At 39.6% G+C, this 24,993-nt stretch overlaps 1 protein-coding gene across 1 annotated transcript in view; it reads left to right on the top strand.

Annotated features, from left to right (window-relative positions):
• Positions 1-8,442: 8,442 nt before the first annotated feature.
• Positions 8,443-24,993, top strand: part of phldb2b (pleckstrin homology-like domain, family B, member 2b) — an 88,231-nt gene continuing 71,680 nt past the window's right edge. The window contains exon 1 of the mRNA XM_061965470.2: positions 8,443-8,495. The gene's annotated coding sequence lies outside the window, so the exon portion shown is untranslated. The remainder of the gene's footprint in view (positions 8,496-24,993) is intronic.

Raw genomic sequence — 24,993 nt, 5'->3', positions numbered from 1 at the left:
ACTTGCTAAAAGTGCAATTTTAATGTTGATGATGTGCTTTTCTTAGAAAAAAAGAATGGAGGCTATAGCAAGAATAAAAATGAACTATGTTCCCTAACCTTTCCACTGAGGGCCGCTGACAAAAAAAATAAAAGAATGTTGATGCATTTTTTTACATTAAAGATGCTAAAACCAATTCAATGGCCATCAGTATTTGCCAAGCTATTTGAATAGAACCATTGTTATCTTAGCTTCTGTGTTAAGTGACAAAGCAAATAATTGTTAGTGTTAAATTTAATTGAATTAGTTAAACTTCTGAAACATGTAAAATAAAAAACGAGTTGCTGGGCAAAAAATGGCCCCTGTCCCACTTTGGACACCCCTTCTATAACAGGTGTCAATTAATAGAACTAACTAATCGATAGATTACTCGATTACTATAATAATCGATAGCAGCAGCCCTGCTATAGTAAACAATCTACCATTATGAAAACGCAATAGCACAACAGTGTCATTGTTTTTTTTTAATGTATTTATTTGTTTGTTTATGTGATAGGACAGTGCAAATAATGAACAATCGTATACTTCTGCCAGATTGTAGCATAGTTGCTCGTTGTTATCTGTACTCCCCAAGGCAGGAAAACAAACCCAGAAAGAGAATGAAAATGTACAGAATCAGATAAAAAAAACATGCACTAATGCAATGCATAGTGAAGCATTGCATTAGTGCACAATTAAAAAAATATAATTGAAAATGAAGAGTTAGGTACATTCAATGAGAGATTATCCCATCCCAATATGAATTGATAATTGTGAAATTCGTTAGTTGTTAGCCAACTGTCCATAATATTTGTAAGTTAGGGATGTGCCGATCAATCGACCACCGATCGGTATCGGACGATTTTCGTGAAAAAATTTGTGATTATTGCTTTTTAATGCTGACAATTCCTGGCTGATACTGAATGTATTCTTGGTCAATTGACTGTCAAAGGCAGCTATCAGCTAACTGTGTATTTATATACAGGATGTGGAGCCTCTATTGCGGAAAATAAACTGCCTTTCTTAGTATCTTAAGTAGGGTAATTAGGTACAATTATCAATGGTGGACGAGGCTAAAATTGCTTCACACCGAGTAGGAGCAAGTCGGGAGCGGGCTTGTTTATTGCTAAGCCAGATTGAAACAACACAAAAATAAGTACTTTCAGAAGTCCAGAGTTTTATTTTCACAAAAGTGTTGTTAAAGAAAATTCATGGGATAACTTCCTGGACACAGGAAGAGTTCAACTGTAGACTGAAAACTAAGGATTTAAATAAGTAGTAGATAGTAGTTTTAGCTTTTTAGTTATTGTGTACTATTGACTTGATTGTTTGTAATAAAAGAGCATAAGTCACTGGTTTGAATATTGTGTTGATGCTGTTGAACTATTAATAGCACTCATCATAAATAAATTATAATAAAATACGAGTCATTCCAAAGACTATAAAAATGGGACCCATTACCTCCCTGCTTGGCACTCAGCATCAAGGGTTGGAATTGGGGGTTAAATCACCAAAAATGATTCCCAGGCGTGTGGCACCGCTGCAGCCCAATGCTCCCCTCACCTCCCAGGGGTTGAACAAGGGGATGGGTTAAATGCAGGGGACAAATTTCACCACACCTAGTGTGTGTGTGACAATCATTGGTACTTTAATTAATATTTACAGTTAATACATGTGATTGATATTGGCTGATGTCATTCATGGATGATCTGTATCGATATCGACAGCATAAAACCCGGATCGGAAAATAACACATTTAGAATGTGCTTAGAACCCAATATAAAAACACAATACGTTTTTTGCACACCTTTTGAGTTAAAGTCAGACTTTTTATTGTGCAAATAAAATCTAAAATAGCCACCTGTGGCTTTGCTATAGTTAAACAAGAGGTGCAAACAGTAACAACTTCAGGGCAGAAATGTGCGGTTAAGTGTACCACAAAGCACACATGGGCAGCTCTGAGCTAAACATATGACTTGACACTATTATCATCAACATATGACAATAATAAATGTACATAGAATGGCACAATTTGTTATAGAATGTTTGTATTCACAGTATGTTGGCTGAGTGATTATTGCATTACTATGGTGTCTTCATTCCTGTGGTTTGAGCAGAAGAAGACAGACAGAGGGAAAAGGAGAAGCAAAAAAATAAAAGATGTACCTTGAGGGGCAATCCTCAACAGCTGTTTTTCCTCTTCGCTGAAAGAACATTCCTAATGTTGCTTTGATAGCAACTCTGCCCTTCTCTTTCTCGACGGCCTCCCCTCTTCTTGTGCAGCTGAGCACGGTCATCAGCGTCACGAGCACTTTAATTGTGCAGTAATTACACACTCCATGGCGGGTAAGTAAGAGGAGCAGCTTGGACTGATGGAGAGCATTCCTCTCATGTTTGCCTTGGTCCTCTTCTTTTTAATTTTTTTTATTTTCCGCAGCACATGTGCCAACTTCCCATGTTTCAAAGAAGCATGAACTTCCATGTTAATGTTCCGTGCAATACAAATATTAGAGTTGGATTAATGCCTGTGTGCATTAAAGCAGTGGTTCTCAAATGGGGGTATGCGTACCCTTGGGGGTACTTGAAGGTATGCCAAGGGGTACGTGGGATTTTTTTTTAAATGTCTGTCAAAAAGAACTGTGAAAAGAAATGCAATATTCAGTGTTGACAGCTAGATTTTTTTGTGGACATGTTCCATAAATATTGAGGTTAAAGATTTATTTTTTTGTGAAGAAATGTTTAGAATTAAGTTCATGAATCCAGATGGATCTCTATTACAATCCCCAAAGAGGGCACTTTAAGATGATGATGACTTCTATGTGTAGAAATCTTTATTTATAATTAAATAAATTGTTTATTTTTCGACAAGTTTTTAGTTATTTTTATATCTTTTTTTTCCAAATACTTCAAGAAAGACCACTACAAATGAGCAATATTTTGCACTGTTAATCAATTTAATAAATCAGAAACTGATGACATAGTGCTGTATTTTACTTCTTTATCTCTTTTTTTTCAACCAAAAATGCTTTGCTCTGATTAGGGGGTACTTGAATTTAAAAAAAATTCACAGGGGGTACATCACTGAAAAAAGGTTGAGAACCACTGCATTAAAGGATGGTCAAATCTAAAATCATGTGTTAAAGGCAGGGGCGCCGCTAGGGATTTTGGGCCCCATGAAAAGAATCTTTACAGGGCCCCCAACACAGTGTCATTATTTTTTCTGTATTATAATTTCATCATCATTAGGGGCCTCTCTGGGCCCCCCTCCATCATGGGCCCCTAGAATCCGTCTCCTTTACCCCCCCTTTTCGGCGCCCCTGGTTAAAGGTCCCGTATTATTTTATTTTTAAACAATTTTAAGTAAGTCTCAGAGGCCGCACAATTGTTTACTGGAAGTTTGTTCCCCGATATCTTGCACTGATGCTGGAATTTAGTTTGAAAGTGCTTTTAGGCCCCTTCTACACTAAGGTTATCCAGGGTAAATCCCACCTAACCATATCCTTGTCCACACACACACAATGGTCGTTTAAGACCCCCTCTGTCCACCGGCGCAACGTGACCTAATACGCATGTGCGGAAAATGCGCACGTCATAGTCACCTCCAGTGTTGCTTTGTGTGCAAGTTCTTAAATTAAATGTAGCTTATCTGAACAATATCCAGTGTTGTGGTATTTCAATTAACTGGAATCCAGTGTGCTGTGGGGCCCTATTGTAGTGAATCACACCTGAGACATCATAAATTAATCAAATCTTTAATGGACGTGAAAGTAAACAATATGACAAATAATATTTTACATCAATCAATCTATGGATCTAGATATCTGGTCAGGACACTCCTCACTATATTGCCGTCACCTTCATTGTCCATTCCTTTTTGGTGACTTTATAAATTCTGGACCTAGACGTTGAGTCCGCGACATACATGGCGGACAATAACTGATACAGTCTGCTTTGCCAGTCCAAATGCATTCAATGTTTTCCGTAGTCTTCCCTTGTCGGCCAGGTAATACAAAGCACACGCTACCTTTTCTATCACATCCACGGGAGCCCGCATTCTCGTTGTCTCTCCTTCGACAAATAGACAAAGTTTTTTGGTAAGTAGAATCACAGCTGACCTGGACATTCGAAAGTTCTCTTGTCGTCTGAGAAGTGTTGTATCCGAAATAGCTGCAATCGCTTTCTCTTAAGGTGTTCATGTGTGATTTCCACAAGCATCTGTACATGTAGAGCATGGGTGTCAAACTCTGGCCCGCAGGCCAAATTTGGCCCGCCGTGTATTTTCATTTGGCCCTTGAGGCTATACAAAATTAACATTAGAGCTAGCCCGCCGGTATTATAAAGCGGCGGTGCCGCTGTAACACCGCTAATACTCATACTTGCCAACCCTCCCGAATTTCAGTGCCCCTCCCAAAAATCTCCCGGGGCAACCATTCTCCCGATTTCCACCCGGATAACATTATTGGAAGCGTGCCTTAAAGGCACTGCCTTCAATGTCCTCTACAACATGTCGTCACGTTCGCTTTTCTTCCATACAACCAGCGTGCCGGCCCAGTCACGTAATATATGCGGCTTTTACACACAAACAAGTGAATGCAAAGCATTATTGGTCAACAGCCATACAGGTCACACTACGGATGGCCGCATAAACAACTTTAACACTGTTACAAATATGCACCCCACTGTGAACCCACACCAAACAAGAATGACAAACACATTTTGGGAGAACATCCGCACCGTAACACAGCATAAACACAACAGAACAAATACCCAGAACCCCTTGCAGCACTAACTCTTCCGGGATGCTACAATATACACCCCCGCTACCACCAAACCCCGCCTCCCCCCACCAAGTTAATGTTGATATTTACTTCAGAAGGCTGCAAATAGAAAAGAGGCATTGCATTTTTTATTTAAATTTTATTTAATATACCATTGATGTTTTTTCGTTTGTTTTTTGAAAGTTGATTTTGCACTAGGGCTTCACGGTGGCAGAGGGGTTAGTGCATCTGCCTCACAATACGAAGGTCCTGAGTAGTCTTGGGTTCAATCCCGGGCTCGGGATCTTTCTGTGTGGAGTTTGCATGTCCTCCCCGTGACTGCGTGGGTTCCCTCCGGGTACTCCGGCTTCCTCCCACTTCCAAAGACATGCACCTGGGGATAAGTTGATTGGCAACACTAAATTGGCCCTAGTGTGTGGATGTGAGTGTGAATGTTGTCTGTCTATCTGTGTTGGCCCTGCGATGAGGTGGCGACTTGTCCAGGGTGTACCCCGCCTTCCGCCCGATTGTAGCTGAGATAGGCTCCAGCGCGGGAATAAGCGGTAGAAGATGGATGGATGGATGGATTTTGCACTATTAAGTTATATTAGCGTTGCTTGTTCCATATTCAGTGTTAAAGCAAATCAGTGTAGCAAACTGAGCAATAATTAACGTTTTATTCAAGCACTTTCTCTTGCTACTTCAAGGCTTGAATGTTTGATTCATTCATTATTATTTTATTTTCAAATTTATTATTAGCCTGTGGAAAAAGTTTATTTTGATATTTACCTCAGAAGACTGCAAATAGAAAAGAGGTATTCAATTTTTATTTAAATTGTATTTGATATGCCATTGATATTTTTTAATTATGATTATTATTATTTGAAACTCGATTTTGCATGTCACTATAAAGTTAAATAAGCCTTGCTTGTTCAATATTCAATGTAAAACTTGTTTGGGTCCATATTTAAAGTATAATTTGTTCAACCTTGGCCCGCGGCTTTGTTCAGTTTTAAATTTTGGCCCACTCTGTATTTGAGTTTGACACCCCTGATGTAGAGGAAGGGGAAACACGGGCATGTCTGGATGATTTGCCTCCATCTTTCGAGTGTTTACCTCCGAGGGGAAACAGGTTGTTATGAAGCTGGCTGTGGCGCGTTCTTTCTGACGTCACTTCCTGTGTGGGGCGCGGTCTTTCTGCCGTCACTTCCTCGTCCAACTCAGTTTGTAAATGATCGATGAGTCCATACAAAGGCGCGCTTACCCGTGTAAAAAATTATCCAAGGAGGGGGACCTTAAAAGATGATTTAGTGTGGCTGACACGATGCTTAAGCTAAATAATTATTCCTTTAAGGGGTTATCCGGCTTAATGTAGACAGGGCCTCAGTCATCCCTCTGGTGTGCCTGTAGCTTTAATGCTAATGAGCCAGTCCCTTCAAGATTTTGCAGGCTTGTTTTGTGATTGGTGCGGCCTAAAATGCCTGAATTTGTCATGACCTGTCACCACAGGTCATGTCTTGTTTTGGTTTTGTTGTGATGTTCACGTTTTTTCGTGTTTTGTTCTGTTCCCAGTACTCCTTGCCTGCCTTTGTTTACGCTCTAGTTGCTAGGTGCGCTGAATACACACACCAGTTTCTGTTTATTGATTAGTACCCCCACCTGCTGTCAACACTAATCACGCATCCTTAAGTACCCGTCTCGCAGTTCACTCGGTGCAGGTCCATTGTTCACTGTTGGCAACTGTTATGTTGGCTTTACTCCACAACCTCCCTTTTTCATGCTATGTTAAGAGCTACGTTTTTGCCTTTTGCTTCATGTAAGTTTCCCAGCATCGCGCTGCTTTGTGTTTTGCCTAATTCGATTAAAAGATTCGTACTTGCAAGCTGCTTTCGCTTCCTGCCTTTCCTTCCGCATCCTTGGAACACGACCATCGCTACAAAGCAACCCACGAATGTGACACAATTCCAGCTTTTTCGTAAAGTTGCGGCAAAAGTTACAATGTTTCGAGGATTTTTTGTTGTTGTCCCTCACTACATCAGGCTTCAAATCTTGCAGCATCGCAGATTTTTTTTTTTTACTTTTTATAAACATTCTACATGTTTTGGGCCTAAATTCAGTGTTACACTTTAAAATGTAAGTATTATATGTGTATTACATGTATTTCAGTGCAGTATTTGTCTTACCTACAGGGACGGCGTGGCGCAGTGGCAGAGTGGCCGTGCGCAACCCGAGGGTCCCTGGTTCAATCCCCACCTAGTACCAACCTCGTCATGTCCGTTGTGTCCTGAGCAAGACACTTCACCCTTGCTCCTGATGGGTGTTGGTTAGCGCCTTGCATGGCAGCTCCCTCCATCAGTGTGTGAATGTGTGTGTGAATGGGTAAATGTGGAAGTAGTGTCAAAGCGCTTTGAGTACCTTGAAGGTAGAAAAGCGCTATACAAGTACAACCCATTTATCATTTATTTATTACTCAATGGCCTAGTGCAGTGGTTCTCAACCTTTTTTCAGTGATGTACCCCCTAATTCAAGTACCCCCTAATCAGAGAAAAGCATTTTTGGTTGAAAAAAAGAGATAAAGAAGTAAAATACAGCACTATGTCATCAGTTTCTGATTTATAAAAAAAAATAGTGATTCAATTATAAATAAAGATGTCTACACATAGAAGTAATCATCAACTTAAAGTGCCCTCTTTGGGGATTGTAATAAAGATCCATCTGGATTGATGAACTTAATTCTAAACATTTCTTCACAAAAAAATAAATCTTTAACATCAATATTTATGGAACATGTCCACAAAAAAATCTAGCTGCCAACACTGAATATTGCATTGTTGCATTTCTTTTCACAGTTCTTTTTGACAGACATTTTAGTGAGAAACCTGAGCTTGTGCTTCACTGAGTTTATGAACTTACATTCATATTTTGTTGAAGTATTATTCAATAAATATATTTATAAAGGATTTTTGAATTGTTGCTATTTTTAGAAGATTTAAAAAAAATCTCACGTACCCCTTAGCATACCTTCAAGTACCCCCAGGGGTACGCGTACCGCCATTTGAGAACCACTGCCCTAGGGGTTAGAGTATCAGCCCTGAGATTGGTAGGTTGTGAGTCATACCAAAGACTATAAAATTGGGACCCATTACCTCCCTGCTTGGCACTCAGCATCAAGGGTTGGAATTGTGAGTTAAATTTCCAAAAATTATTCCCGGGCGCGGCACCGCTGCTGCCCACTGCTCCTCTCACCTCCCAGGGGGTGACCAAAGGGATGTGTCGAATGCAGAGGACAAATTTCACCACACCTAGTGTGTGTGTGACTATCATTGATACTTTAACATTAACTTTAACTTATATTGAAAATATTCACCAAGCCAAGTTTTGTTTCCAGGTCAATGGTTAGACTCCTATTCCTAATCTTGGTGGCTAATCTTGGTGGCTAATCTTGGTGGCTAATCCTGGCGACTAATCTTGGTGGCTAATCTTGGGGCTACTCGATCTTCACTGTGACAATCTCAAGCTTACTTTTGACAGAACAACTTTTGGATGGACTTCATCTTCAACCCCTGCCTCATCGGTAACACATCTCTATTTTGGTGAGCCTTTGAGATGAGCCATTTCAAATGACAACAGCTGGAAGTAGCATCGGACATTCGGCGCAGCACTTGAGAAGGCTACCTGATACTGCTATAAACAAGCAGCAATTGTCCGGTCCAAGTGGAGGTGAGCTCTTTTGATGCACTTTATAGTCGACATCCATAACACAGCTTTGACGTGATCACTGAGGAACAGCAGCGCAGACGCACAAAGCTAACATCACAGCTAATGGTCTAGCTACGACTGTCAAGTTGAGCAACTTACAGTTCACAACCGCCGTTTTAAGCACTCAAAGCCCAGTTCTAACTTAGAGGAATCATCCAGGATGTGATTAAGTATTTCCATGCCGTGACGGCGTTGTAGTGGCCGGGTGATGGCCATGTCAATGACGATTGGGAGGATCTTTCGGACTATGGGTAAATACAGTACAGTCCTGTAATTTACAGTAGAACACACTTAAGGCGACCTAATTGGGTGAAACAAGTGTAAATGTGACTATATCGGTGTTGTTCAATGTTTAGAGGGCTCTATTAATGTAAAAAAAAATATTTAAAAGCTCATAACCAGTTTTTTATGCTCAAACTAAGAAAATGTTCGATCCCAATTAACCCTGATAAACACGAGACAACTGTACATTGAATAAACTTATGATTACATTTTATGAATTTGTTACCAATTGTAGCGTCCTGGAAGAGTTGGTGCTGCAAGGAATTCTGGGAATTTGTTCTGTTGTGTTTATGTTGTGTTGCGGTGCAAATATTCTCCCGAAATGTGTTTGTCATTGTTGTTTAGTGTGGTTTCACTATACGGCACTTATTTATGACAGTGTTGGCGTTGTTTACACGGTTACCATGAGTGTGACATATTGGCTGTTGACTAAGTAGGGGCTTCATTCACTTATATGTGTGTGTGTGTGTGTTTGAAATTAACATGATCGTTAAACTTCGGCTATGATCATACAGAGTGCCAGCATTTCTTGACAGCTTCAACAGAAGACCATTAGTAGCCTGTCCAACGCTACACAATGTTGTAATTGTTCCTTGTAACTAGGAATGTCCGATAATGGCTATTTTGCCGATATCCGATATTCCGATATTGTCCAACTCTTAATTACCGATACCGATATATACAGTCGTGGAATTATTAACGCATTATTATGCCTATTTTGGACAACCAGGCATGGTAAAGATAAGGTCCTTTTTAGAAAAATGTATAAAATAAAATAAGATAAATAAATTAAAAACATTTTCTTGAATAAAAAATAAAGTAAAACAATATAAAAACCGTTACATAGAAACTAGTAATTAATGAAAATGAGTAAAATTAACTGTTAAAGGTTAGTACTATTAGTGGACAAGCAGCACGCACAATCATGTGTGCTTACGGACTGTATCCCTTGCAGACTGTATTGATAAATATTGATATATAATGTAGGAACCAGAATATTAATAACAGAAAGAAACAACCCTTTTGTGTGAATGAGTGTGAATGAGTGTAAATGGGGGAGGAAGGTTTTTTGGGTTGGTGCACTAATTGTAAGTGTATCTTGTGTTTTTTATGTTGATTTAATAATTAAAAATAATAATAAAATAAAAAAAACGATACCGATAATAAAAAAAACGATACCGATCATTTCCCATATTACATTTTAAAGCATTTATCGGCCGATTATTATCATTATCGGACATCTCTACTTGTAACCTGTTAACTCAAAAAGCCCAGGATTTCAACAAAAATTGGAAAACAAATTCTGTATTGATGTTTTCCCCGTTTTATACTACACAGACTTAAAAGTAGACACCAGATGGTAGTAGAAGCACATACTCAGAACCCTAGATAAAATTACTTTAATGTTTAAATTAATTATCCATCCATTCATTTTCTACTGCGTGTCCCTCTCAGGGTCGCGGGGTTGCTGGAGCCTATCCCAGCTGCATTCGGGCGGGAGGCAGGGTACACCCTGGACAAGTCGCCACCTCATCGCAGGGCCTACATTAATTATAACAATAATAATTTTTTGTACTTATACTGTCCTAAAAGAAACCCCGCCAAAGGCTTATTGTCTGCTGTGCGCTCTGTTGTCCACAAGATGCAGACATTCTCAGAGTATGTTTTACACTTATAAATGGGTTATACTTGTATAGCGATTTTCTACCTTCAAGGTACTCAAAGTGCTTTGACGGTATATCCACATTCACCCATTCACACACTGATGGCGGGAGCTGCCATGCAAGGCGCTAACCAGCAGCCATCAGGAGCAAGGGGTGAAGTGTCTTGCCCCAGGACACAACGGACGTGACTAGGATGGTAGAAGGTGGGGATTGAACCCCAGTAACCAGCAACTCTCCGATTGCTGGCACAGCCACTCTACCAACTTCGCCACGCCGTCCCCATAAAATGTTTGTCTTAGCAACTATTCATTTCTGTTCTAACATATTTACCTGGCATGTTCTTTAGCGATCTATAGTGGTAATTTTTGTTGATAAATGAGAGATGATGAGGGATTATCATTACACTTCAACATCATTGACCTGTTAACTCTGCGTCTTTGCAATGACAGCATTGCAAATGACAATCCGTTCGTAATTGTCTTAACTGGATTAATAAAGGCTAAATAAGTATAATAATACATTTTAACTTGGAAGTATTTTTTAGATCACATAGATCACATTACCTAGAAGGTTTTGCACCGTAGACAAACAGGAAGTAAGTCTGAGCTAACAAACGTTAGCAACACTAGCATAATTACACGAGCTACAGTGCTAATGTTACACTCACATTTTAACAGCAAAGTCATTCTACATTAGCCTTTTTGCTGAATAATCCATCCATCCATTTTCTACCGCTTATTCCCTTTTGGGGCCGCGGGGGGCGCTGGAGCCTATCTCAGCTACAATCGGGCGGAAGGCGGGGTACACCCTGGACAAGTCGCCACCTCATCGCAGGGCCAACACAGATAGACAGACAACATTCACACTCACATGCACACACTAGGGCCAATTTAGTGTTGCCAATCAACCTATGTCTTTGGAGGTGGGAGGAAGCCGGAGTACCCGGAGGGAACCCACGCAGTCACGGGGAGAACATGCAAACTCCACACAGAAAGATCCCGAGCCCGGGATTGAACCCAAGACTACTCAGGACCTTCGTATTGTGAGGCAGATGCACTAACCCCTCTTCCACCGTGACGCCAGCCTTTTTGCTGAATAATAAATAAATAAAAATTAAACCCCCACATCTGTAGCTGACTCTTAAATGACTTCATTTAAAATGTGTAGCAAAGCCTTTTTTTCCCAAAGTATTCCTCCTTGAAGTAGTGGGCATATACATGAAGCAGACTTATTTAGTTAGGGGTGGTATCACGTAGAAGGACTGTTTGTTTATGACAATGGTGTCCAAAGTGTTGGCCCGCAGCATTTTGTCAAAATAAAATCAAGCCGTAAAAGTGTAAGAAAAAATGCGCAAAAAATATGTAATGTAATGAGGAAAAGTTTACAAGGGGATACTAATAACTGATAATAATACGCTTTGTCACCTTTTGTCCCCTTATCTTTTTTTTTTTTTTTTTACAAAATAGATAATATTTTAAATGGCCCCAGAATGCTTTGACTTTTCAGTATATGGCCCTTGGTGGAAAAAGTTACCCCTGGTTTATGATGTCATTTAAACTTGGAACTTTAAAATAATTTGATCACAATCATTTGAGTGCCTCTTTTTTGAAAATGGAGCAAACAAGAGAGGAAGATGCAAGCTTTTTCACACAATTGATTGCCATAAAAAGCCCCCAAGGACACATTACCGTTAAGACATCTTTAAAATGTACATTTTACACTATAAGGGGACCAACTTGGGAGAATTTTTGCTCCTGTGTCTTGTTTTATTACTAGCACAGACCCTACATTCACATTTTGGCGTTTTATTGACAATATTGTCACGTAGACGTGTGTGTACAAAGTAAAAGGTCATACAGTGTGTTAACCCAACAAGTGGTTTTACACCAGTCTGCAAACAAAAGGGTGCACCAACCTCCTTGGCGCCAGGTGATGCCACATGCGTCAGGCGCAGATTTGTGAGCATTCCCATGGTCGCTGCGGTGTTAAACCAACAAGAGTTTACCTGATTTGTTCAAATGGTGTTGAGGCTGCATCAGAAAGTCTTTCTTAGCTTCAATCAGTGGTCGCCAGCTTGGTCACACACTGCTGTGGGATTGCATTCCACCAGTGTGGTTGTTTTGGTCACTACACAAACATCACCGCCAAGTTGCAATGAAGAATGTTGGCAAGCCACCACATTCTTTTTTACTCCCGAATTCCGAATGGAGTCCTTTTGATAAACACCACACTGTGGGGCGTGCATCTTGGAGGTTGAACTGTTATGTAATGGGTTTGCCAGTAGGTGCGGAGTCTTACCTCCATAACTCTCTGCGTCAAGACGACGACAACCTTGTTTTTCAAGAAATAGAGATGCCGCCCCACAACATTATAACTGCAGTTTGGCATGTGCCATAATTTACATGAGTAGAACACACAGTTGTGCTGCCCATCACACAGATAGTAATAAACAGGAAACATTGTTACAACCTTGGAATAATCTACTAAAGACACATTTCAGAAGGTAAATTCTATATAAACCTTCACCGGTTGATGGTTTGAATTTCATTGGGTTTCAGACGTGAAATTGCAGGACTTAAAAAAATGTGGTATTTGAAAAAGGAGGTTGGTTTAAAATCACCGGGTGGAACCTCTTTCCAAAATAAAATCTCACGCTCAAGCCTTCTGGAGTCACATGGGAATTTTGGAACTCACTCGGGAATGCCGTCCAAAGTGTGTGTGTGTGTGTGATGTCACCTCTCACGCTTACACTGAGCAACCACAGAGCTGTGGTGGCTTAAATGACTTGTGAAAACATTTTGAAATTAAGTTAAGATGAATTGTAAGGAATATTCCACTGACAGTTCATTCTGAACAGGGCTTCCAAACTATTATTTCGTCTGATTTTTTTTTTTTTTTACATGTAATACAGCTGGAGGGATTTAATGTATTAAAGTATTTTACACCACAAGGAGAAGCAGTGGAGAAAGTAGACACGGGCTTTCCGCTTCTTGTTTATCCTATCTGGGGTCCTCCAGGTGCCTGAGTGATAAGCTGGATGTCTTCCTCATGCTGTGGGGAAGGTGTTTATTCAAAGAGTGCACACTGTAACTCTAAATAGAGGCCGTAACCTCCTGAGAACCAGCGTCCTCTGCAGTGGACATTTGTGTTTTTGTAGTTTTCTTTTGTCAGAGCTAAAAATTAGCGCTACACCTGCGCTACATTCTCCTGAGAACCAGCGTCCTCTGCAGGGGACATTTGTGTTTGGTAGTTTACTTTTGTCAGAGCTCGAAATTTGGGAAATAATATTCCTGTTATAAAAAAACACAAATGTGCACTGCAGAGGACGTTGGTTCTCAAGAGAATGTAGCGCAGGTGTAGCGCAAATGTTTAGCTCTGACAAAAGGAAAACTACGAAACACAAATGTCCACCGCAGAGGACGCTGGTTCTCAAGAGAATGTAGCACAGGTGGGACAGGAGGACACAAACAATATAGCATAGCATTGTGAGCTACATTGCTAACATGCAACGTCATGCAAGGTTTGCATGGTCGCTAAAGAAAAACAAACAAATCAGACTTACAGATCCCATGTCTGCCTATTTTTTTTTACAAAGCTGTCCTTTAAATTTTCTCAAAAATAGTAAAACTTTTAAAGAGTTATTTAATCCAGTTTCATGTAGGGATGTGCGATATGGCCTAAAATATGTATCACAATATATCAAAATTAGGGATGTCCGATAATCGCTTTTTGCCGATATCTGATATTCCGATATTGTCCAACTCTTAATTACCGATACCGATATCAACCGATACCGATACATACAGTCGTGGAATTAACACATTATTATGCCTAATATGGACGACCAGGTATGGAGAAGATAAGGTCCTTTTTAAAAAATTAATAAAATAAGATACATTTTCTTGAATAAAAAAGAAAGTAAAACAATATAAAAACAGTTACATAAAAACTAGTAATTAATGAAAATGAGTAAAATTAACTGTTAAAAGTTAGTACTATTAGTGGACCAGCAGCACACACAATCATGTGTGCTTACGGACTGTATCCCTTGCAGACTGTATTGATATATATTGATATATAATGTAGGAACCAGAATATTAATAACAGAAAGAAACAACCCTTTTGTGTGAATGAGTGTGAATGGGGGAGGGAGGTTTTGTGGGTTGGTGCACTAATTGTAAGTGTATCTTGTGTATTTTATGTTGATTTAATTAAATAAATAAAAAAATTAAAAAAAAACCGATATTGATAATAAAAAAACGATACCGATAATTTCCGATATTACATTTTAAAGCATTTATCGGCATCTCTAATCAAAATATATTATTTGGCATATACAGTGGAACCTTGATTTACAAACTTAATTGGTTCTCGAACGGGTTTCGTGAATCAAATAGTTTGTATCATGAAGGGGGCAGCACAGTGGGAGAGGGGTTCGTGCATCTGCCTCACAATACGAAGGTCCTGAGTAGTCCTGGGTTCAATCCCGGGCTCGGGATCTTTCTGTGTGGAGTTTGCATGTTCTCCCCGTGACTGCGTGGGTTCCCTCCGGGTACTCCGGCTTCCTCCCACCTCCAAAAACATGCACCTGGGGATAGGTTGATTGGCAACACTAAATTGGCCCTGGTGTGTGAATGTTGTCTGTCTATCTGTGTTGGCCCTGTGATGAGGTGGCGACTTGTCCAGGGTGTACCCCGCCTTCCGCCTGATTGTAGCTGAGATAGGCTCCAGCGCCCCCGCGACCCCAAAGGGAATAAGCGGTAGAAAATGGATGGATGGATGTATCATGAAGCACATTTCTCCATAAGAAACAATGTAAACATGAATAATGGGGTCCAGCCTCAACAAAAGTCCTATTTTAGTGAAGATTTGTACACTTCTATACACATGAATTAACTATCTCTTTATCAACAAGCCAAAACAACAACGACAAGCTGCTGTCCCTGTATACGCTGCTCTTGTAACATGCGCACACACACAGAAGTCTCCCACAAATGATCAGAAATCCCCAAAATCCTTAACTTTAACAACAATATTGCTACAATAATGAAGATTTTAAAAAGTAAAATCCACCTACGTTAACATCGGCAGAGGAGCTGAAGAGAAAGGAGTAGACGGAGGTCTCACCACAATTAAAACTTGCTTTGTCAATTCTTCCATACTTGCGAGCGCCATTTATGTACTCCTCGCAAATATTGAAGTGAATTGTATTTATTTAGCACTTTTCTCCAGAGACTCAAAGTGCTTTACAAAGTAAAACCCGTTATCTACATCTTTAAGCTAGATTTAAACCAGTGTGGGTGGCACTGGGAGCAGGTAGGTAAATTGTCATGCCCAAGGACACAACGGCAGTGACTAGGATGGCGAAAGCGGGGATCGAACATGGAACCCTCAATTTGCTCACACGGCCTACCGAGCCACAGCCCCAAAATAGTTTCACACATAAGTCGCTCCTGAGTATAAGTCGCACCCCCGGCCAAACTATGAAAAAAACTGTGACTTATAGTCTGAAAAATACGGTACTCTATATTGAAAGTGGATGTTACTGTAAAAAATGTTACTGTAAACTTTTTGCATGAACAATTTGTTGGATTGAAATCATAAGTCAAGCAGATATTTAAGTATTTATCTTTAATTTGAACAAAAACATTGTTTTGAAATGTATGATGATATAATATTTTGTTTTATTATTATAGACGATTAAAGGGTTAATATATGTAATTGCACACAGTACATTTATTTTTGTAATACATGTATTAAGAAAAGATAAGGTACTTTATTAACACATATTTCCACCCTTTCGGGGGCCACACAAATTGATGTGGCACGCCAGATCTGGCCCCCGGGCCTGAAGTTTGACATCTGTGTCCTACGGTGTGTAGTGTAGCATGTTTAGCTATTCTTCTTCTTCCTGGGCTGATACCTGTAAGAAACATAGCTTATTTACTAGGGGTGTAGGAAAAAATTGTTGTACGATTCAGTATCGATTCTCATTTTTCAAAAATCGATTTTTATTTTTATTTTATATATATATATATATATATATATATATATATATATATATATATATATATATATGTCTTAATAAGGTTATCCAAAAAATAGTGCTCGATACCGTAGTAGAGCGCAATATATGTATGTGTGGGGAAAAAAATGTTGCATCACCAAATCATACAAAAAAGCGCAACCCAATACCTTACAGAACATCCACCTGGAAAATAAAAGGATCGCGGCTGAACTGGACATTGAGGACAGGGTGGACGCCACAGCCAACAAGGAAGCCTTCATCACATTGAAGGATCACAAACCCAACTTCGCAAATAACCCAACATGCCGACTAATAAACCCAACTAAATCTGAAATAGGAAAAATCAGCAAAATAATCCTGGACAGAGTCAACACAAAAATCAAGGACAAAACACCACTCAACCAATGGAGAAATACAGCAGCAGTAATCAAATGGTTCAACAACATCCAAGACAAACAACAGCACAACTTTATCTCCTTTGATATCGAGGAATTTTACCCTTCCATCACGCAAGACCTACTGACTCAAGCACTAGACTTCGCCTCAGACTACGACTCAATCACAGGCAACGAAAGAAACATCATCATCCACGCAAAAAACTCCATTCTCATCCACAACAGTACACCATGGCAAAAAAAGAACAATGCAACATTTGACGTCACTATGGGAAGTTTTGACGGAGCAGAAACGTGTGAACTCGTTGGGAGTTTCCTCCTCTCCCAGCTCGCTAGCCTCAATCTGAACCTTGGTATTTACCGTGATGACGGACTGGCAGTGTGTCGCGCCTCGCCAAGGAGCAGCGAGAATACCAAGAAGCGCATATGCCAAATTTTCAAAGAGAACGGCCTACGGATCACGATTGAAGCCAACAAGCAAACCGTCAACTTTCTTGACGTCACTTTCAACCTGAGAAATAACAGCTACCAACCATTCACGAAACCCAACACAACACTCCAATACGTGCACCATGACAGCAACCATCCACCCACCACCACGAAAAGAATACCTACCGGAATCAATAAAAGGCTATCAATGCTGTCATCTAGCAAAGCTGAATTTGACCAAGCAACCCCCCCGTACCAAAAAGCCCTTGATGAAAGCGGATACAATTTCACCCTCACCTATGAACCCACGCCAGGAAACCAGCCAAAAAAGAACAGAAAACGAAACGGCATCATCTGGTACAACCCCCCATACAGCAAAAACGTCTCAACGAACATTGGACACAAATTCCTCAACCTGATTGACAAACACTTTCCCAAAGACAACAACCTAAGAAAAGTATTCAACAAGAACAACATCAAATTGAGCTACAGCTGCATGAACAATATACGACAAATCATCTCAAACCACAACAAAACAATTGCAAATGAGCCGTCGACCCCCAGTCAGAACGACTCCAAAACCAACAAAGCATGTAACTGTCGAAAGAAACCTGATTGCCCCCTCAACGGGGGATGCTTACAAACATCAGCTGTCTACCAATCTAAGGTAATACGCAAGGACATTAACACATCCGACACATATGTAGGATTAACCGAGGGTGAATTCGAAACCAGATGGAACAACCACAAGGCTTCTTTCAGGAACAAAAACCTGCGAAATACCACAGAACTCAGCAAACACATTTGGGACCTCAAAGACAATAATGTTGAATATTCAATAACATGGCAAATTCTTGCATCCAGCACACCTTACAATAGTGGTAATAAAAGATGCAACCTATGCTTGAAAGAGAAACTGTTTATTATCTACCGTCCAGACCTGTCATCCCTCAACAAGCGCAGCGAAATTGTAACAACATGCCGCCATAGACGGAAACACCACATGAACCAATCACCACGCCCCTAGGCCAGCCTGTACCCACCCACTCTGTGCCCTATATAAACCATGGTATGCGAATGCTCCCATTAAAATCTCCTGACGATTGAGGGTACCCCCCTCATGAAACAGGCCTGTAGAGATGAAATAGTCTTGTGATTTTTTTCCCCACACATACATATATATATATATATATATATATATATATATATATATATATATATATATATATATATATACTTCTTTTTTTTTTTTAATTAATCAATCCAACAAAATAATACAAAGCAATACCATAACAATGCAATCCAATTCCAAAACCAAACCCGACCCAACAACACTCAGAACTGCAATAAACAGAGCAATTGAGAGGACACACAAACACGACACAGAACAAACCAAAAGTAGTGAAATAAAAATGAATATTATCAACAACAGTATCAATAATAGTAACAATTTCGACATAGCAGTGATTAAAAATCTCTCATTGACATTATCATTAGACATTTATAAAAACAATTTTTAAAAAAATAGTGTCACAGTGGCTTACACTTGCATCGCATCTCATAAGCAACACACTGTGTCCAATATTTTCACAAAGATAAAATAAGTCATATTTTTGGTTCATTTAATAGTTAAAAGAAATGTACATTATTGCAATCAGTTGATAAAACATTGTCCTTTACAATTATAAAAGCGTTTTACAAAAATCTACTACTTTGCTTGCATGTCAGCAGACTGGGGTAGATCCTGCTGAAATCCTATGTATTGAATGAATAGAGAATTGTTTTGAATCGGAAAAATATAGTTTTTGAATCGAGAATCGCGTTAAATCAAAAAAATCGATTTATAATCGAATCGTGACCCCAAGAATCGATATTGAATCGTGGGACACCCAAAGATTCGCAGCCCTATTATTTACCGCCACGGAGGCCAGGATTGCGCCATTTGTATTGTATATTATATATATCACGCAACCCCAGTTTCAGGGTGTAAATAATAATATTTCAGGGTAAGGTCAAAAGGAAGTCATAGTAGACTACATTTCTAGGAATGTTATAGTAGTGGTTATGGGATGTCTTAAAGTAAAGTCATCTTAATTGTAGGTTTCAAAAAAGGAAAACTGTACTTGTGCAACAAAATGCTGCATACCAGGAGTAGAGTGAGCTATTTAAGGGTTAAGACTTTGTTTTGGGTCCCCCTGTTGAAGTCCACACACTTATCATTTTCAGCCCGCAAGAGCGTGTCATCATACACTTCATCAAGTCGCAGCCCAAACAGAATTCTGCATGACTTATACGTATTGTTCTCTTCCCAAGTGACTAATGTCGTTTATCTTTTACATGCGTGCCAAATAAAACACAGGAACTCAGATGTAAAACTGCATGAAGTCTAGACATGACTGGACGTGCATGTGGGGGCTTTTCAGACGGTGCACACCCCTGCTTAGATACGTGAAGAACTGTGAAAAGAAATAGTGATGGACACAAAGGTTCCTCTCTAAAGTCAGCAAGGTGGTAAATCTATTGAGGCCGTTTATGACATCACTATAGTTGACCCATCCAAGTATTTTGCCTCGACCTGCTTTAAATCTCACACTGGAACTCCATGTATATACTGTATAAACAATGAACGTCTGTTTATCCATCCATCCATTTTCTACCGTTTAACTTTCACTAAATGTTTTATGCATCTGCGCCCGTTTTTTCCCCTCAGAACTGTAATGTATTTGTGTTGGAGGGGATGGGGGGGGGACTTCATCGTCCAATTTGCATGGTTAGCAATAAAGCATGTCATTTTAATAGACGCTGTGCGAAAGACAATAAGTGAGCAAAAATTATGAAAAGAAAAATATATATTCAAATTATGTATTTTGGTCTTCTGTTTTTTTTGTTTTTTTTAAATGTCACGAGCAAGTGATTGTTAGAATGCATACTTCTTTTAGGCACTGACCGATCAATCAAAGGGTGCCCTGTTTTAATTTCTTTATTGCACATGACGTCAAACACTTGGTAGGTAGACAAGAACTCAAGCAGCATTCAGAGTCGGACTGCCTCTGGGTAATGGTACAATTTTCCATGCCAACAAAGCAAGTATGCCGACTAGAAAACGCTCAAACGTACAGTAAGGCTCAACTTTTCAAAAAGCACTAGCTTGATGCTAATTTACATTGGATTTTCCCCTGACATGCTACTGATTAACTTTAGCCATTTTACACAGAGATTTCAACACCTCCAAATTTGGTAATAAAAACTGCAACTAAGATGCAGGTTACAACCAAACAGCTGGTGTGTAATAAGCACAATACTTACAGTATAAACCAGAGTTTGTCCAAAGTGTGCCCCGGGGGCCATTTGCGGGCCGCAGCTTAGGTTTTGTTGGCCGGCAGCATATTGTTGGAATGTAATCAAACAAAAAATAGGTAAAAATGTGAGAAAAAAAGAGCAAAAATACGTAAAGTTATAAGAAAAAGCAGATATTTTGTTACCAATAACTAATATGCTTTGTCGTCTATAACACAAAGCTGACATACTGTATATATACAGTATATATTTACATATACAGTGCAGGCCAAAAGTTTGGACACACCTTCTCATTCAATGTGTGTTCTTTATTTTCATGACTATTTACATTGTAGATTGTCACTGAAGGCATCAAACCTATGAATGAATACATGTAAAGTTATGTACTTCACAAAAAAAAGTAAAATAACTGAAAACATGTTTTGTATTCTAGTTTCTTCAAAATAGCCATGTTTTGCTCTGATTACTGCTTTGCACACTCTTGGCATTCTCTCGATGAGCTTCAAGAGGTAGTTACCTGAAATGGTTTTCACTTCACAGGTGTCATAGTTTTGACGCCTTCAGTGACAATCTACAATGTAAATAGTCATTAAAATAATAAAAACGCATTGAAATGAGAAGGTGCGTTCAAACTTTTGTCCTGTACTGTATGAATATACAGTGTTTCCCACACATTCATTTATTTGTGGCGGCCCGCCACGAAAGAATTACATCCGCCACAAATGGATTTTTCGGCTTTTGACTCGCTCGACCGCTCATAAAAGCAATGGGACTCTGTCTGTGAATGTACCTTGTAGTTACAGCTCCGGTGCAGTAGGTGGCGGTAGCCTACTATGCATTGTAACTCCGCCAATAGCACTTAATTCACCTGGTGGGCCAGAAGAGGAAGAAGAAAAAGAAGAAGAAGAAGAAGACCACGACGAGTAAAAGAAAAACGGACCGACCGGATCAAAATACGAGGGTAATATAGGTTATAGGTAGATAGGTTATAGCTGCATCGCTCGCGGCTCGTCATATATTTAACGTTAATCCGCGATTTCACCGAGCGTTTTACTGACGGTGAGCAGCCTGACGCTGCTTCATTAACACCGCCGCTGTTTGACTCGGGGGCCGGGGCAAACGCACGTAGTAACAGTCACGTGTTACAATACCGACGAGCTAACGTGTCCAGGTTATAACCCTGTTGTCAATAAACACACGTGGAGACGGTGCTCCAGATACTGCATTAATACTGAAGATAATTGTCCACTGTCCACTGCAGCATGTGAATGCAATGAAAAGAATAAAATCTGAGCCAACCAGCTGTTAAAATGTTGTCCAGGTTAATGTTTTGGCCATTAAAGGCCCTTCATTTCAAGATTTCAACTGTGATCGGGCTTTAAACAGGTGGCTGACCTGTTCAGATGGGTGTAACTGCTACTGGTCAAATAATGTGAAATAGCATTTAATTTTACATGTATGCAATGCCATTTAAATGTAATTATAGATAATAATAATAATTACTGTGTAGTGTTGTAAATAGTCAACGGGAAGGATTTTAGTAAGATATAAGCCATGAGCACTACACAGCCAGAAAAAAACCTAGGCAGGACAAGTAAAAATATTGGGGCAAGTAGATTTGAGAAGTCGGGCAAGTAGAAAAAAACCTTAACGTTGAACCCTGCATGTGTTGAGCTGCTGCCGCTTAAGGTTAGACGGCACTGTACATAGAGCGGTTCTGCTCGTTAGTAATAAATTCTAATGTTGGATGTTCACTCCTTCACACAGATTAGTATAGAAAAATATTTTCAACGGCCGAAAAGGGCTCGACTTGGAGAGGAGGTAGGCCTACAGTCCGGACCACAGGAGGTATCATCAAAACGGTGTAGACACTTAGAAATCTCATAAGGAAAGTGAACAGACGTCCATCAGTGTGAAAATTAATTTGCTTCCAATATTTCCAGGCTTCAACTAGTGCCGCAGCTGTGACAGCTGAGGCAGTAAGAGAGGGTGAGGAGGAAGGGATAGTAAGTACGCAGGGAGATGTTGTAGGAGAGGAGGAAGACAGGCAGCATGTAGAGCCAGCTAGGGCGGAGGCAACAGGTGAGACTCAGCAAACACTGAAAAATAAAGCAGGGTCGGATCAGAAATGCACTTTTCTCATGAAAAGGGTCCTATTTTATATTCTTATGTGCCTTATAGAGAGGACCACGACAAAACATAGAGCGACTGGGTTCGATCCAGAATGGCTAAAAATGCCACAATTTAAGTCATGGCTGTATAACACCCAGCACGGTAAGCTCCAGTGTCTCCCTCTTCTCTGGAGGAGGGTCTGGCGAGCGAGACTAGCTCCAGTGCGACCTGTTCAGCAGCAGAGGAGGAGGAGGAGGTTGACTGACTGGCAGGACACCTCTGCCTCTGTTTCACTTTATGTTGCTGGTAAATAATATGGTTGTAGCAGTAGGCTATAGTTAAATTATTTAGTATGCACTAATTAAAGGGGCAGAGCTTTAAGAGACATTTTAGCTTTTATATTTTATAAGATATATTTTTTGTAAGAACCACAATTAATAAATATATTTCAGTGAATAACTAACTGTTCAAATCGGTATATAAATATGTACATAAAGTGTTGTAATTATATTCCAACTCCGCGTTCTTCTTGGTCATCACCGCTGCCGCCGCCACCCCCTTTCCCCCGACCACACCACCACAAATAGATGCCTGTCCTGTGGGAAACACTGTGTATATATATATATATATATATATATATATATATATATATATATATATATATATATATATATATATATATATATATTTAAACACACCTGGCGTATAGCTAGCAAGACATAACTTTGTTGTTTTTCCAACCATGGCAATGAAAAAGTGATGTGAGGGACAGTGCTGAGGAAACAAAGCGTATGATATTAATTGAATTTAAGACAGAAATAATCAAAAACATGACAGAGTGTGCAGCCAATATGGTGAAACAGTTAGAGCGTATCACTGCCAGTCTGCACTACACCGAAGTAGAATGAGTCTAACGCCAGCCAAGGTTGTTAAAATAAAACCTAAACGGCATACATTTATTCATGAAAATATGAAGAAGCTGCTAATGGTGTGTTTGACGGCAAAGTATCTGGAAGGAGACACCATAGAAGTCCACTTTCTACGTTAAATGCTGTAAATTATCATTACATCACTTCATAAAACTATAGTAGATGTTTTAGTACATTGTATTGTGGTGTTTTTCTTTTTAAAATGCATGTATCATGTTAAAAGTATGCTGTTTTGAATTTCAATTCATTTCAAAAGGCGCTGTTTCCCAATGTAAGTTTTTAAGGTACAGCGTTTTCCTTGAAATATGATTATCTTATAACGGTTGTGAGTGAGGAAGAATGTCCGCTTTTTCTTTGTTCCCTCCCACTCAGTCTCTTTTTATTTTTGCATAACTTTACTTTTCTCACCGGTTTCATATGCCAACAAGAGGCTTCTCTGTTACTATTACAGAGACTGATGGGTCACGTTGAGGTGGTCTGTTAGCACCTGCCTATTATGCTGTGTGTGTGTGTGTGCGTGTGTGTGTGTGTGTGTGTGTGTGTGTGTGTGTGTGTGTGTGTGTGTGTGTGTGTGTGTGTGTGTGTGTGTGTGTGTGTGTGTGTGTGTGTGTGTGTGTGTTCTTGTATTTCTACCCTTCTTGAGACATCAACAAGGAAAAGTACCTTCTATATGAGTACCGGTGAACAAGTTAGGACCGAAATCATGGTCCCAATACGGAAAACCCTTGCATCTAATAGAGAGCCAAATACTAGAGTCCGTGAACATTGCTCCAAAGTCAGGATTTTTTTTGTTGATTTAATGTGTGCAAAGTCAGCAATATATGATAAAACAAGACAGCAGCTAAAGAAGGACTTCCCTATTCAACCCCGAAAAAACACGCCAGGTGAACAGCTGATTTTACGACTTCCAGTGCTGACATAAGACAACGCGCGTCCCATATGTGACCATAGGATGAACAAATACACTACGGTACTCAGACTGTAGTGGCCATTAACAGTTAGCTTCTACAGCTGGGTTGCCCAAAGTGCAAGACAGAGGCCATCTGTGGTCCGTGACTCGTTTGTCATCGGCCTTAAGCACATTACAAAAAAACAAAAATAGAGATCTCATTAGGTTGTTCCCAAAAAGGAGGGATTTTTCAAATTGACTGTGTGTCGGTTTTAAAAGTGTTCCCTCTCTGGTCAACATATGTAATAACAAGTGTGTGTAAGAAATTTGAATGCGCCCCCTTTGGCCAAAATTAATCAAGATAAATAAATAAATATGTAGAGACATACTGTAATAACTTGAAGTAGATTATGAAGATTAAAAACCAAAAAAAT

The sequence above is a fragment of the Nerophis lumbriciformis genome, linkage group LG07, assembly GCF_033978685.3.
Source record: "Nerophis lumbriciformis linkage group LG07, RoL_Nlum_v2.1, whole genome shotgun sequence".
NCBI lineage: Eukaryota > Metazoa > Chordata > Actinopteri > Syngnathiformes > Syngnathidae > Nerophis > Nerophis lumbriciformis.
Note: the sequence above shows the minus strand (reverse complement) of the source record. Positions and strands in the feature narration are given on the sequence as shown.